Here is a 12,961-nt window from a genome sequence, read left to right as displayed (position 1 = left end):
TTTTGCTGAGTCTACATTAGGTGCATAAATATTGACCAGGGTTAGTACTTCTTGATCTATTGTTCCCCCAATCAGTATGTAGTGACCTTCCTTGTCTCTGATCACTTTCTTGAGGTTGAATGCAATTTGGTCTGATATTAGGATGGCTGTCCCTGCTCTTTATTGTTTTCCATTGGCCTGAATAATTAATTTCCATCCTTTTATTCTAATTCTGTTCCTGTCCTGCATTAGTAGATATGTTTCTTGCAAGCAGCAGAAGTTCGGTTTATGTTTTCTAATCCAGTTCTCTAGTATATGTCTTTTAATGGGAGAGTTTAGACCATTAATATTTAGGGAGATTATTGACAGAGAGGGCTGTTGTGTAGTTGTGTTGTGTAGGGTTGCTGTTGTTACAATCAGGGATTTGGATTGTGTAATTCATCTCTGAATAGGTCATTTAAAATTGGTTTTGTTTGCTCAAATATTGCTAGATCATATTTATTTGAGAATGTGTTTAGTCTTCTTTCCCATATGAATGAGAGTTTTACTGGGTATTGGACCCTAGGTTGGAAATTTCTTTCATTTAGTCGTTTAAATATGTCATTCCACTGTCTTCTTGCTTGAATTGTTTCAAATGGGAGATCTGGTTTGATTCTTATGTCCCTTCCTTTGTACTTGAGGTTTTTTTCCTCCCTTATGGCTTTTAAGAGTTCATCTTTCTCTTTGTTTTTTGCTATTTGGATTACTATATGTCTTGGGGTTGGCTTATTAGGGTCTATTTTACTTCCTGGAATTGCTTCGAGGTCTCTTCCCAGAGGGTTAGAAAATTTTCTGCTATTATTTCCCTGACCACTTGTTCTTCCCCTTCCCCTGTTTTCTCCCCTTTTGGTATACCTACAATTCTTAGATTATTTCTTTTGTCTTTGTTTATTAAGTACTGGACTTTCTCTTCCAGTGCTTTGCCTTTTATTTCCTTGTTGGTTTCCTGGTCAGTTTTTAGATTGCAGTTTTTCTTCGAGTTGTTCTATATGCTTTTCCAGCTGTGAGATTCTGTTTGTATGGCTTTTTACATTATTTATGATTTCCTTAAATTCCATTTGTATGGAATTTCTCATATTCTGTAGCAGTTCTTCTCTTTGTTGGTTGATTTTTTTCATCCATGGTTTTCTTGTACTCACTGGCTAGTGCTTCTTTCATTTATTTTACCATGATTTGCATTTCTTTTTTCATGGCTGTTTTCATATCTTCATCTCTTGGATCTGTTCGTTTTGGTGGACTTGGAAACTTGTTTGTGTTTCCTTCCATATCTCCAGATGTTAGGGTCTTCCTTGGTTTACCCATATTTCTTTGCAATTCTTGGTGTTGCCTGGTTTGCAGGGCCTTTCAATTAGAGCACGCTTTTGCCACCTGCATGTTTGATATAGGTATTCCTGGTTTGTTTGGTATTTTGCTTCCAATTTTATGGGCTCTTAATTATTTAAGAAATTTGGGTGTTAGGTCTAAGCTGGCTAGACTTATATGTTATGTTAGGCTATATTTGCTTGGTTGGCGTGGGTGGGCGGGCTTCCCTACCTGGAGCAGGCGGGGAAAACCAGGCAGGAGGGGGCTAGTGCCCTTTGAGCGGTCGGTGTGGGTGGGCCTAGTCCTGAGTAATTTCTTTTATTTTTTCCTCATTGATCAACATTACTCACTTTCCCTCTGATTCTTTGCCACAAGTCTTTCAAAAACACACCATGTTTTGGTAACTTTGTATTATAGCTGATGTTTCAGTAGTGGAAGAATAATTCTATTTGCATCATCTATTCATTAGAAAGGTGATTATGGTGAAAAGTGTCAGCATGTCTCATAGCAGCACATCAGTTGTGTGAGCTCTTAAAAGCACATTCTTGGAGATCTGTAACTCAATCTTTTCTGAACCTTCTCTAATTCTAAACAACTAGGAAAGGGAAGATTTTTTCAGTCAATGTGGACAAAAGGGATATTTGATCCTGCCTTCTTGTCACCAGTAATCTCTCTTGCATAACTCACTTTAGTTGGCATTGACTAATAGGCTGTATGCAGATCTCTTGTATCTGAACCTGTATATATAACTGAGTGCTTTAAGCTGATTTCTTGAATACTCAACCGTGTCAGGCATGGGAAAGACGAGGCACCAATTCAGAGCTCTACTCTGGAAGAATTGGCTCTGTAGACTCAGGCACTCGGTGAGTTAGTGTTGCTAGACTTATCAAAAGTTTTTGAGGTGGTTGGTGGTTGGAAAGAACAGGGCTGAGCCCCAACAATTAACTGGGAAGAGGGATATAGGACTATTGTAAATTGGAACCCACTCTCAAGATCGAAGTGGCAGGGGCTGGAGAGATAGCATGGAAGTAAGGCGTTTGCCTTGCAGGCAGAAGGACGGTGATTTGAATCCCAGCATCCCATATGGTCCCCCGAGCCTGCCAGGAGCGGTTTCTGAGCTTAAGAGTCAGGAGGAACCCCTGAGAGCTGCCAGGTGTGACCCCAAAACAAAACAAAACAAAACAAAACAAACAAACAAAAGATCTAAGTAGCAGGACGTTTAAAGAGTGAAACGTCAATACTGTAGTCTCATTCTAAAAGGCTATTTAGAAAAATGAAACAAAACTTAAAAACAATATAAACTGAATTTGAGATATTACTGGTATTTGAGGGTATCTGTTATAGAAAATAGAACTGTGAATCTTCTGGTAAAAGGAAATATTTAAATGTATTTAATGCGTAGATAGACTGATCCTCGAACAAGAAGAAGCCTTATGCATATAAGTTAAATTGATGCAATATGTGTAACTTTGCTATTGGTTATCGGGGCTAATTCATATCGTTGTGGGTTTGTGTCTGAATTATATTTGAAGGCTTTTTTAACTGCTTGATCTCATTGCTAATGTTACGTAAATGTTCAGCTGGAAATAGGTATTTTTAACAATAGAATTAATAGTTACTTATTTGTGAAATTGCTACAGATAGGTAGATCTGCAAATTCAATTTTACATAATGTTTGCTTTTAAGATCTATATTCATCATATAGTCTTGTCTGATGAATAATTCTTTAGAAAAGTTCAGTAATTAGCATAATAAATGTTACAAATTTTTTATATGAACATTTTCTTTCTCAAAATAAGGTGTTAAGGAAGATGCATCTATTCTCATAGAAATACAATTAGAATTAAAGTAATTATAGGTGTAAATTAATTTGATTGCCCAGCTATGGTAAGGTCAGGAGAAAGATCAGTAAAATATCTGATTTTTATTAATTGTTATTGCATTGGGTTTGTATAAGTACTTTTCAAATTATGAGCAGAATATTTCATTGAAACTTTTCTGTGTAAGAGTTTAGTAGGAAGTCTATTCCTCATGTCTTTTTTTTTTTTTGTATGTTTGTCAACTCACCTAATCTCAAAACACCACTCTATGGCAGGCATCCTTCATTACTGTACATTTGTATTGTCTGGACATTTATTTTTGTTGTTGATGTTGTTGTTTTAGTTTGTTTTGTTTTTTGGGCCATACCCAGTGACACTCAGGGGTTACTTCTAGCTGTGCACTCAGAAATCCCTCCTGGCTTGGGGGAACATATGGGACGCCCGGGGATCGAACCAAGGTCAGTCCTAGGTTAGCGCTTGCAAGGCAGACCCCTTACCGCTAGCGCCACCACTCTGGCCCCTTGTCTGGACATTTTTTATGCACTTTTTTCTTGTTTTTGTTTTGGGAGGGGGGTGTAATATCTTGAACTGCTCCAGGATTACTACTGGTTCTGTTTAGAGAATCACTTCTGGTGGTTTTGGGGGGAGCATGCAGTACTAATTATATGAGAATTATTTAGGAAACCACTTATTAAAATAGAAGAACCTCCTGCATCTCATTTTTTATCTTATTATTTTCTTTAGTATTTACTAACTCATATCACAGATTTACTTAATTGAAATATTTTGAGGGCAGGTATGCTTTGAGACAAATCAGCTGATATTCAGGGCTTACTCTCTGGTCTGTTCTCTGGGGTCACTTATGATGGTGTCCAGATGGACTAGGGCTGCTGCACGCAGGCAACTTTCTAAACTCTTGTACTACCTATGCTCTTTTAATACTTTATTTTAACTTTTTATTTTTGGTGGGGGACCCACACCCGGTGATGCTCAGGGGTTACTCCTGGCTATGCACTCAGAAATCGCTCCTGGCTCGGGGGACCATATGTGACATTTGGGATCAAACTGCGGTTCATTCTGGTCAGCCTTGTGCAAGGCAAGCACCCTACTGCTGTGCTATCACTCTGGCCCCTATTTCAACTTTTAATTATTATTCATAATGTGATATTGAAAACATTCATTATTGTTTTAAATTTATTCTCTTATTATCTTCCCAGAACTTCTTTTTTTTTCTTAATTATTTGTTTTTATTATTTTAATTATGACAACAAAGATGCAAAGAAAGAGGACAGTGTAAAGTTACAGTGGAAGCCCAATCACCCATAAACAGGATTCTCAGTAGTCCCTTCGATGATATCCCAGCCTTGAACTTTCAGCCAAAGAGCATTAAGAAAAACAAAACTGAACCCATGTACAATACAATTACTTTGTCCCTCAAATCCCCAGTTGTAGTACATATTGTTTCTTAGCAGCACACCATATAATCTAAAGATATTAGACTTATGTAACTCTTTAAACATTGAGGGCAAAGTACATTTATCTAGTTCCATGCACATGCTTACTAGTTTAAGTTAACCTCAAAAGTTTTAATGGGTTGTTTTTCTTAAGGATTGGAGTCAAGGGAACATAGTAAAAAACGATATTAAAGTGGCATTTGTTTGCATAGGCCCACCAAAACATAAGGGACATGGAAAGACAAATTATGGTCTAAATACATGGAGACCCTACCCCTGAAGTGTTCTGGCACAGGACTGAATCTAGGCTCCAGGCAAACTAGTTTGTCCAATTCAAGTCATCGTCTGTAGTGGCAATACACCTCCATTCCTCACATAGTCTCTGTTGTTGGTATCATGCTTCTGTATGAAAGATCCTGGAGTCTGCATATCCCATATTGCAGTCAGGATGTGCAGAGCATCCTCTCGTTTCACCTCACACTTAAGGGGCAATAGAGAGAACCATGTCCTGTAGAGCAGGTCATTGTTGTTGTCATGTCTTCTCACAGGTCATTGTTGTTGTCACATCTTCTCAGTATAAACGGAAGTGTCTTTTAAGGAGGTCGATGTCACACCCTTGGTGGTGTCTTTCCTGGTAGAGGACTGCTTCCAACTGTTGCTATAAAAGACCTTGGATCTTTCGTAGATAGCTTGCCTGCTTCCAGCGTGAATGGAGAATGCCCATTCATCTGAGGCCTGTGCCAGGTCATTATATCAATATTCAGGGTGTAAGGTACATTGTAATGAGATTTATTAGATAATAACTAATCTGTCTGTATAGTGTTTTCCCATTTTAATGTGTCTATACAAACAAGGATCAATGCCATGAAGCGTTATTGGTGCATCTGGAAGCAATAGGAACAAGACCAGCAATTTCCATGACATAGTTCAATCATAGGCATCAAACTGAGGGACAGTTCCACCAACAATCCTTACTGAACAGCTTACATAGAAAAGACAAGATGAAAAGTGGATAGAAACATCATGGTAGAAGAATATATAGAGAGTTACAGCAGTTAAAGAAAATAATCATAAAATATTCAAAAGATATATGTGTTCAATATGTGTTCGATTTGTGTCCTTCTAAATAGTTCTTCCCAGAACTTCTAATAGTGTCCAATATATAACAGGTACTCATAAGCATTTGTTAAATAAGTAAATTAGGAATACAATATATCTTGCTTCTCTTTTATGCATGAGTTGCTGAGTGATCTTGACATATAATACCTTAGAGGATATATATCTACCTTAGAAGATATATATCTACCTTAGAGGATATATATCTGGGGACACAAAGATGCAGTGGAATTAAAATTAATTTAAAAGCTATATTATTTTATAGCCAAATGAGAAATACTATTTGTATATGGTCATTCATCACAGTATTTCATGTAGTGGGAAATATAATACAAATTTCATAAGGGTTTTTCTCTAAAGAATTTGGAATCAGTTTTTTGACTAGTACTAGCCTTTGTACTTAATAGTTTACATGTTAAGGCTTTGACTCCTGCCTTTCCCTCAGCCTGACCATTTACTTCATGTGCCTCTTCTTTCTCTCTCAAATTCTTTCTTTCTCTGGCTTTTTCTACCTTGTACTCTGGAGTCAAGTTGATCTAAGCAAACTATATTTACTACTTTACATTACCTCCTCTCGTTTTTTTTTTAATATATTACAGATAAGCGAGATCAGGTTGTATTTTTCTGTCTTACTTTATTCAAGATGAATCTCCAATTTCATTCAAGTTGCATGACTTCATTGTCTTTGCAGCTGCATATTATTTCATAGTCTACTTATCTGTCATTAGACATCTGGAATGATTCTTTATCTAAGTTATTGCACTAAGTGTTTCATTGACTAATAATATGCACATGTCATTTTTATAAATGTTTTTGTGTCCTGAGAGTAAATATCCAGAATTGGGAGTGTTCAATTCTTAGTTTAATGAGAAATATCCATAACATTAGGGTCATTTGCCTTGTATATGGCCTACCTGTGTCCTACCTCTGGCATCCTATATGATTCTCTGAGCAATGCCAGGAGTAATTTCTGAGTACAGAGTCAGAAGTAACCCCTAAGTCCTGCTAGCTGTGGCCCAAAAAGCAACAGCAGCAACAAAACAAGAAATATTTATGAAGTTTTAATAGAGGTTGAAATGGTCATTATTGATGATTGGTTTCACACAAAGTTTTAACACCAATCCCTTCATCAGTGTCCATTTCCCTCTTCCAATGCCTACTGCTAAGTATTTTTATTCATATTTAATTTGTACCCACATTTTTTTCAGTATTTTACTGTGAAGAGTTCATGATACTTAGGAGAAAGTCTTTTTTATTGAGAGGTTAATATTCAGAGGTCCAAGTCCTCCCCCTTCAAGCACAATGGAATTTCACGCTTCTGCAAAGCACTTTGTTTCTAAGTACAAGGCAAGAGATTAATCATATTCTTTACTCACCTTCCATGATATTCTAAACCTATTATAATATTTACCTTCACTCAGACAATGAGATCTTGTAATGCTTTCTGAGGAGCTCTGTCTTGATTCATATGCTGTAATGTTGCATGTGTATTGAAGCATTTTTCTCTTTGTGGCTTTCACTTGTAATAAAAACCAAATTCTTCCTGAGTGAACAGGGTTAAATTTCATCTGTATCATGTTTTGTTGAAGGGAAATGAAAAAAAAAACTGCTTATATAATACACAGGCCAGAGATTTAGAGCATGTTTTATTGCAAGTAGAATGATCATTGTAATTATCTTCTTGTTTTCCAATGTGCGAAATATGCACAATATTTCTTACTTCACTGACTGTTGGGTGGATGAAATATTGGAAATACCATAACCTGTAAGCATTCCAAGGTTCTTGGGGGAACAGGATTTATTTTTCACTTTTATACCCTGAGAATATTATTGTTTAGGGCTAGATACAGTAATTTAACTTCCTATTTTAGAAAATCACATGCTGATGCTCGGCAGTTGCTTCTGATTCTGCTGGAGGGTGGTACTTTGGGCTAGTTCAGAAGGCCACTAAGGAATGAACTCCAGCCTTCTGTATATAAATTATGTCCTCAAGCAGGTTAAAATGTCTTTCCAGCACCTATTCTTCTTTCACAAGTACATTTACTTTATTTGCTTAGACAGAGACTAATTCAAAAAGTTCACTGTTGTTTTACGGTTGAATAATCAAATGAATAAAAAGATACACACTTATATTTTCCTAGAGAGTATCCTCTATTGTTCCATTTGCTTATTTTTTCCATGGTTTTCTTTTTCCCAAATAATTCTATTGTAAACATTCTTGAGTATAGCGTGTTTTTTTTTACTTTATTTAAGGAAAATGAATCACATACTGACATAGTTGATGATGACACATTTGTTTCCAGATAAGAGAGAGCAAAGTTATTAAAATGGAATAGAAAGAAAATATGAAAAAGAACCAGAAAAAAGTTTAAATAAAAAAGAAAAAATATCATAGCAAGCACATTTGTGAAAATTACTGTATCTCCAATGAAGCTGGTAATACAATATCAGAAGGCTTAGTAAGCTCCTGTTAGCTGCCCATTTTATTTAATTGTGTTCATATAGGAATGGAAGCATCAAACACATGACGTTGTCCAACAATTCAAAACACTATTACTGATACTGTGGCTTTTGTGGGTCATGTTCTCAGTTTTCATGCCTCTTGGAAAAGGGAAGTTGTGTGTGTGTGTGTGTGTGTGTGTGTGTGTGTGTGTGTGTGTGTGTGTGTGTGTGTGTGAGGTGCCTGTACTTGCTCCAAGAAGCCCTGGTAATAATAGTCCCCAAACTGTCATACATGAAGTTTGATCAGATCAGTGTTCCTGAAGAGAACCGTAGAGGGGTGGTGAGGTGGAGCCACCAGCAAAACTCTGACTCTGGGTGATGGATATAGCAGGCATGGCTTCAACAGGCTGGGATTTGTCCTGCCCTTTCCACCTGAGATTTTCACCTGCGATTGTCAGCTTTCTGCTGCATGGCAGGTGTACCCATGATTCTTCCAGCTTGGTTTACATCTCATTTGAGAAAAGAGTGACTCTATGGAGATGGCCACGTGTGAAGCTGGAGATTGCCTCTGTGGGTGTGATTACCAACTTTTTAAAAATGTATTATATCTTCTCAACAACTATCAGGTTGAACTACTTTATAACTTAAAACTCATTAAATATGCATAAATGGACATATTTCAACCTACTATGTAGTTGTTGAATTATTGTCATAGAATTCTCTCAAAACTTTAGCTTTATTCAAAGGTTTCGTAAAGTTCTTAAGATTTATAGCCCAATATTTGATGTTGCCATAATGTCTACTTTCTCCCAAACTGGAGACAATATTTGACTTGATATGGTCAGACTTTTTACTTTTCCCAAACTAGTGGATATAAAATAGAAATTTGCTTGAAGTTTAATTTGTATCTTATAGAGTGGTAGTTATACTAATTGTCTGCTAATATATTTCTGGGGAGTTCATTGTAATAATTAGCTCTTCTTTAAAATTTTTTGATTATTTCTTCTTATGCTTGTAATGTTATATATAATCAGTGTTAAAGGTCTAGTTCTTTTTTTGCATTCCTATCCCCACACTGAGGGAAACCAAAAACAAATTAAATTTTCTTTCATGGGTCTGTTGGCCAACTTTTATCTGCCTTAGATATCCAAATGCACAAACTTTTTTTTTGTTCTTTTATATTATTCCAGAGGTCAGTTTCTGTACTAATTATACACTGTCATATTTGCTAGGTAGAGGGACAAATAATTTGATTCTACTTTTAAAACTATCTTGAGTGTTCTTACTTTGTTTCCATAAATACTTCTAGAACAAAATCATTTGGTTGGACAAGAATAAATCAAAACAAAACAAAGAACAATCTGTTGAAAATGCATTGAACCTAAAATTTGTGATATTAACAACATCTTTGTTAATATTTCCCCTCAGCTCATGAGGCAGAACAAGATGATTTAAGTTATGTGGTTCTGTTGGAAAAAAAAACTGGGAGGATTTCATTTAGAGAATATAAATATCAATTTAAAAGCAGAAGGGGAAAAAAAAGAAGAAAAACAAAACAAAAAAACCCTAAAAACAGCATCTACAAAAAAAAAAAAGCACTCAGTTACTAAAATCAACTACCATCATCCATCATATAATAACTATTTTTGCATATTTGTGGTTGGAATGTAGTTGTTTTGCAAGAGTTTGTTTTCTATAAGCAACCTTTCAGTAATTCTTGCAGTTTTGGTTTGGTTGTTGCAAATGCTGCCAGTTCTTATTTGTCTGAAAATGTCCTGTTCTTCCCTCAAATTAACACCCTGATATTTAATACTTTGAGTATATAGAATTTTATTCTTTTCTGTTTTATAAAGTATCTTATGGAAGGTATGTTGTACTTCTTACATTGTTTCTCTTATATTTTGATGGCTGTTTCCTCTCCTGTTGCTTTTAGTAATGTCTTTGTCTTTTGATTTTTACCAATTTAGAGTACTATGTCTTGGCATTGTTTTGTTTGAATCTATTTTGTTTGGTCCTCTTGAATCTATGTGGATGCTTCACTCCAGATATCAGGAAGATTGTTAGTAATTATTTTATCCATCAGACATTCTTCCCATTTCCTTTTTCTTTTTCTGGTATTTCCAGGACTCAAAGATTATTCCTCTTGCTACTACCTATCAGGCATTTTATGTGCTCTTCTATCTATCTATCTATCTATCTATCTATCTATCTATCTATCTATCTATCTATCTATCTATCTATCTATCTATCTATCTATATCTATCTATCTATCTATCATCTATCTATCTATCATCTATCTATCATCAATCTATCTGTTTATTTCATTTATCTCTCTTTTCTTTACTCACCTTATTTTGGGTGATAAAGTCATTTACATGTTGAATTCTGTTGTAACTATTTTATTTCTTAACTCTTCAATTCCATTTATTTGGATTATTTGATACACTAGATCAGTTCAATTTAGTTGATTGAATTCTTTCAGTGATTGCTTTATTTTATGGGCCTTGCACAAAACATTACTTTTTGTTCTTCATTGAAGTTTGGGCTTTATATGAGCTCAATGGTTTCCTACAACTATTGTCCTTGTTTGCTATAGAATGTGAATTCCTTTATTTCTTTGTTGCTTTTAAATATTTGTAGGCACTATTAAGTGAGCTTAATTATCTGAGATCTGAATGGCTTCTTTATATTTCACCTGTTACTCTCTACAATCTATTGACCTAACAATGTCAATGCCCAACATGTTATTTCAGTCTTTGAGTCTTTGAGAAGGTGTACTAATGATTCCATTTACATAGAATGTATCTATGGAGGTATTTGATATGAATTTTCAAAACCAGACATACAGATTTCATGAGAATGCAGGGGTATAGTTGTGGTGCTTAGGATGCTGCTTTGTTTTCCAGTGGTATGTCATGATTTTGTGGTGATGGAGAGGCTTCCTGGTGCAAGGGGGTCAGAGAGAAGTGATAAACACACAGAGACCTCATGGCAGGATTGTATTAGATTGTTCAAGCTTTGTCTTTAAATGGTATATTTTCCTGTCATTTTCTGTTTATTGTTTACATTAGACTGTTTGATAGCTCTTCTGCTTACTAGCCTGGGGAAACTCAGCCCAGATGTTAGACTTTTACTTGATTTTACTTTAAATAAATCAAAGACTAATTTGATAACCCTCCAAATTTTAACATCAACATATGTCGTGTACTGTAATTGTTTTACATTAGGAGGATGGTTGGGATTATAAAACATAAGAACATGATAAAAAATTGATGAGAGAGAAGAATGCATCTTCATGATACAAAACTGATGAATTAATGACATAGAATGCTTTTTCACCCTTGACCCTTGAAGAGTAGTCGTTTTATGAAGAGAATCAACTTAATCAGTCACAACCTATTATGACACAGCAGGATTGGGCTTTTACATACTCTTTTTAATCTAACAATTTCAAATTTGGGAAAATCAATTTTTTCTACTTGTTTTTTTATAAAAAGGTTATTATTGAGTTTTACATTTTAAATATTTTAAATGATGAAACAACCAATTTTATTTTAAGATAATAAAAATTAATTATATTTGTTATGATTAATCAATCACTCAAGAACAGTTTTTAGAGTCTTGCTTTCAAAAGCTATTATTCCCAATTGAAATCGGATATTTGGCATTGATTTATGTCTGGATTGATAAATAGTTACAATTTTATTGCTGACATTATCTTATTATTTATTTTCTTTACTCATTTGAGGCCAGATCTCAGGTGCTCAAGTATTATTTCTGGCTCTTTACTTGAGTTATTCCTGGTTGTATTTTGGGGACCATACTGGAGATCAAACCCAGGTTGACTGCATTCAAGGCAAGTTTTTTTCTTTCTTTACTCTAAGGCCAGGATGCCACTTTTTTTGGTATTGGATATGTCAATTAAAGTTAGGTGCTATAAATTAAAACAATTTGTATAAAAATGAAGCATGCTCAATATCTAAAACCAAGAAAATGTTCACATATTCAATTAGTTAAAAAGTAGGAAAAATAATCAAGAACCCTATAAAATCAGCTAATGCAGAAAATCCTATATTTAACATGAAAATTGCATGGGCTTACCTGTTATTGTTAGGGTTTTTTTTTGGGGGGGGGGGGGAGGCATAGCCAGTATTACAATAATTTAAAATTATTGCTATCAGGATTATGATTGACATGATTAAATTGATTTTTATTACATGGAAGAAATTTTGTTTTTAGGTGCCCAATTTAATATCTAAAATAAAAACTATTTAAGCTTTGGCTAGCATTTTATTTTGTTTTTAATATATTATAGAAATACTTTATAGTCAGTCAAACTTGTGTCTAAAACTTACTATAACTCTGGTCCCAAACATAAAACTTTAAAAAAATTTTAAGAATTCGGTGAGTGTTTAAATAAATTATATAAATAAATTCAATAGTATATTATTTTGAAGTCAAGAACGCAGATACATAAGTGCTGAAATGAAAAATTCTTAGAGACATGAGGGTTTTCTTTTCCGTTATTTTGTTTTCTAAATAAATTGAGGAAACTACAGATAATTGGTACTTTGGGAGAGTGATTATTCTTTCAAATTTTTGAACTTTCTAATGCTTCATTCATGTACAATCTTTTATAAGATTGCATTATACTACCTTATTTTTATAGAAGGCTTACTTTAGGGTTATAGAGTTAACTTAATAGACAGGAGCACAAGCTTTGAATACAAGTGGCTCATTTTTGATCGTGAGAATTGTTTGTGATTCATTAAACAGTACCAGAAGTTACCCTTAAGCACCTTTCTGTGC

Source organism: Suncus etruscus, chromosome 7 (assembly GCF_024139225.1).
Source record: "Suncus etruscus isolate mSunEtr1 chromosome 7, mSunEtr1.pri.cur, whole genome shotgun sequence".
In the NCBI taxonomy this organism is placed as follows: domain Eukaryota; kingdom Metazoa; phylum Chordata; class Mammalia; order Eulipotyphla; family Soricidae; genus Suncus; species Suncus etruscus.
The sequence above is the reverse complement of the archived record's forward strand: the minus strand, read 5'-3'. Positions refer to the sequence as shown.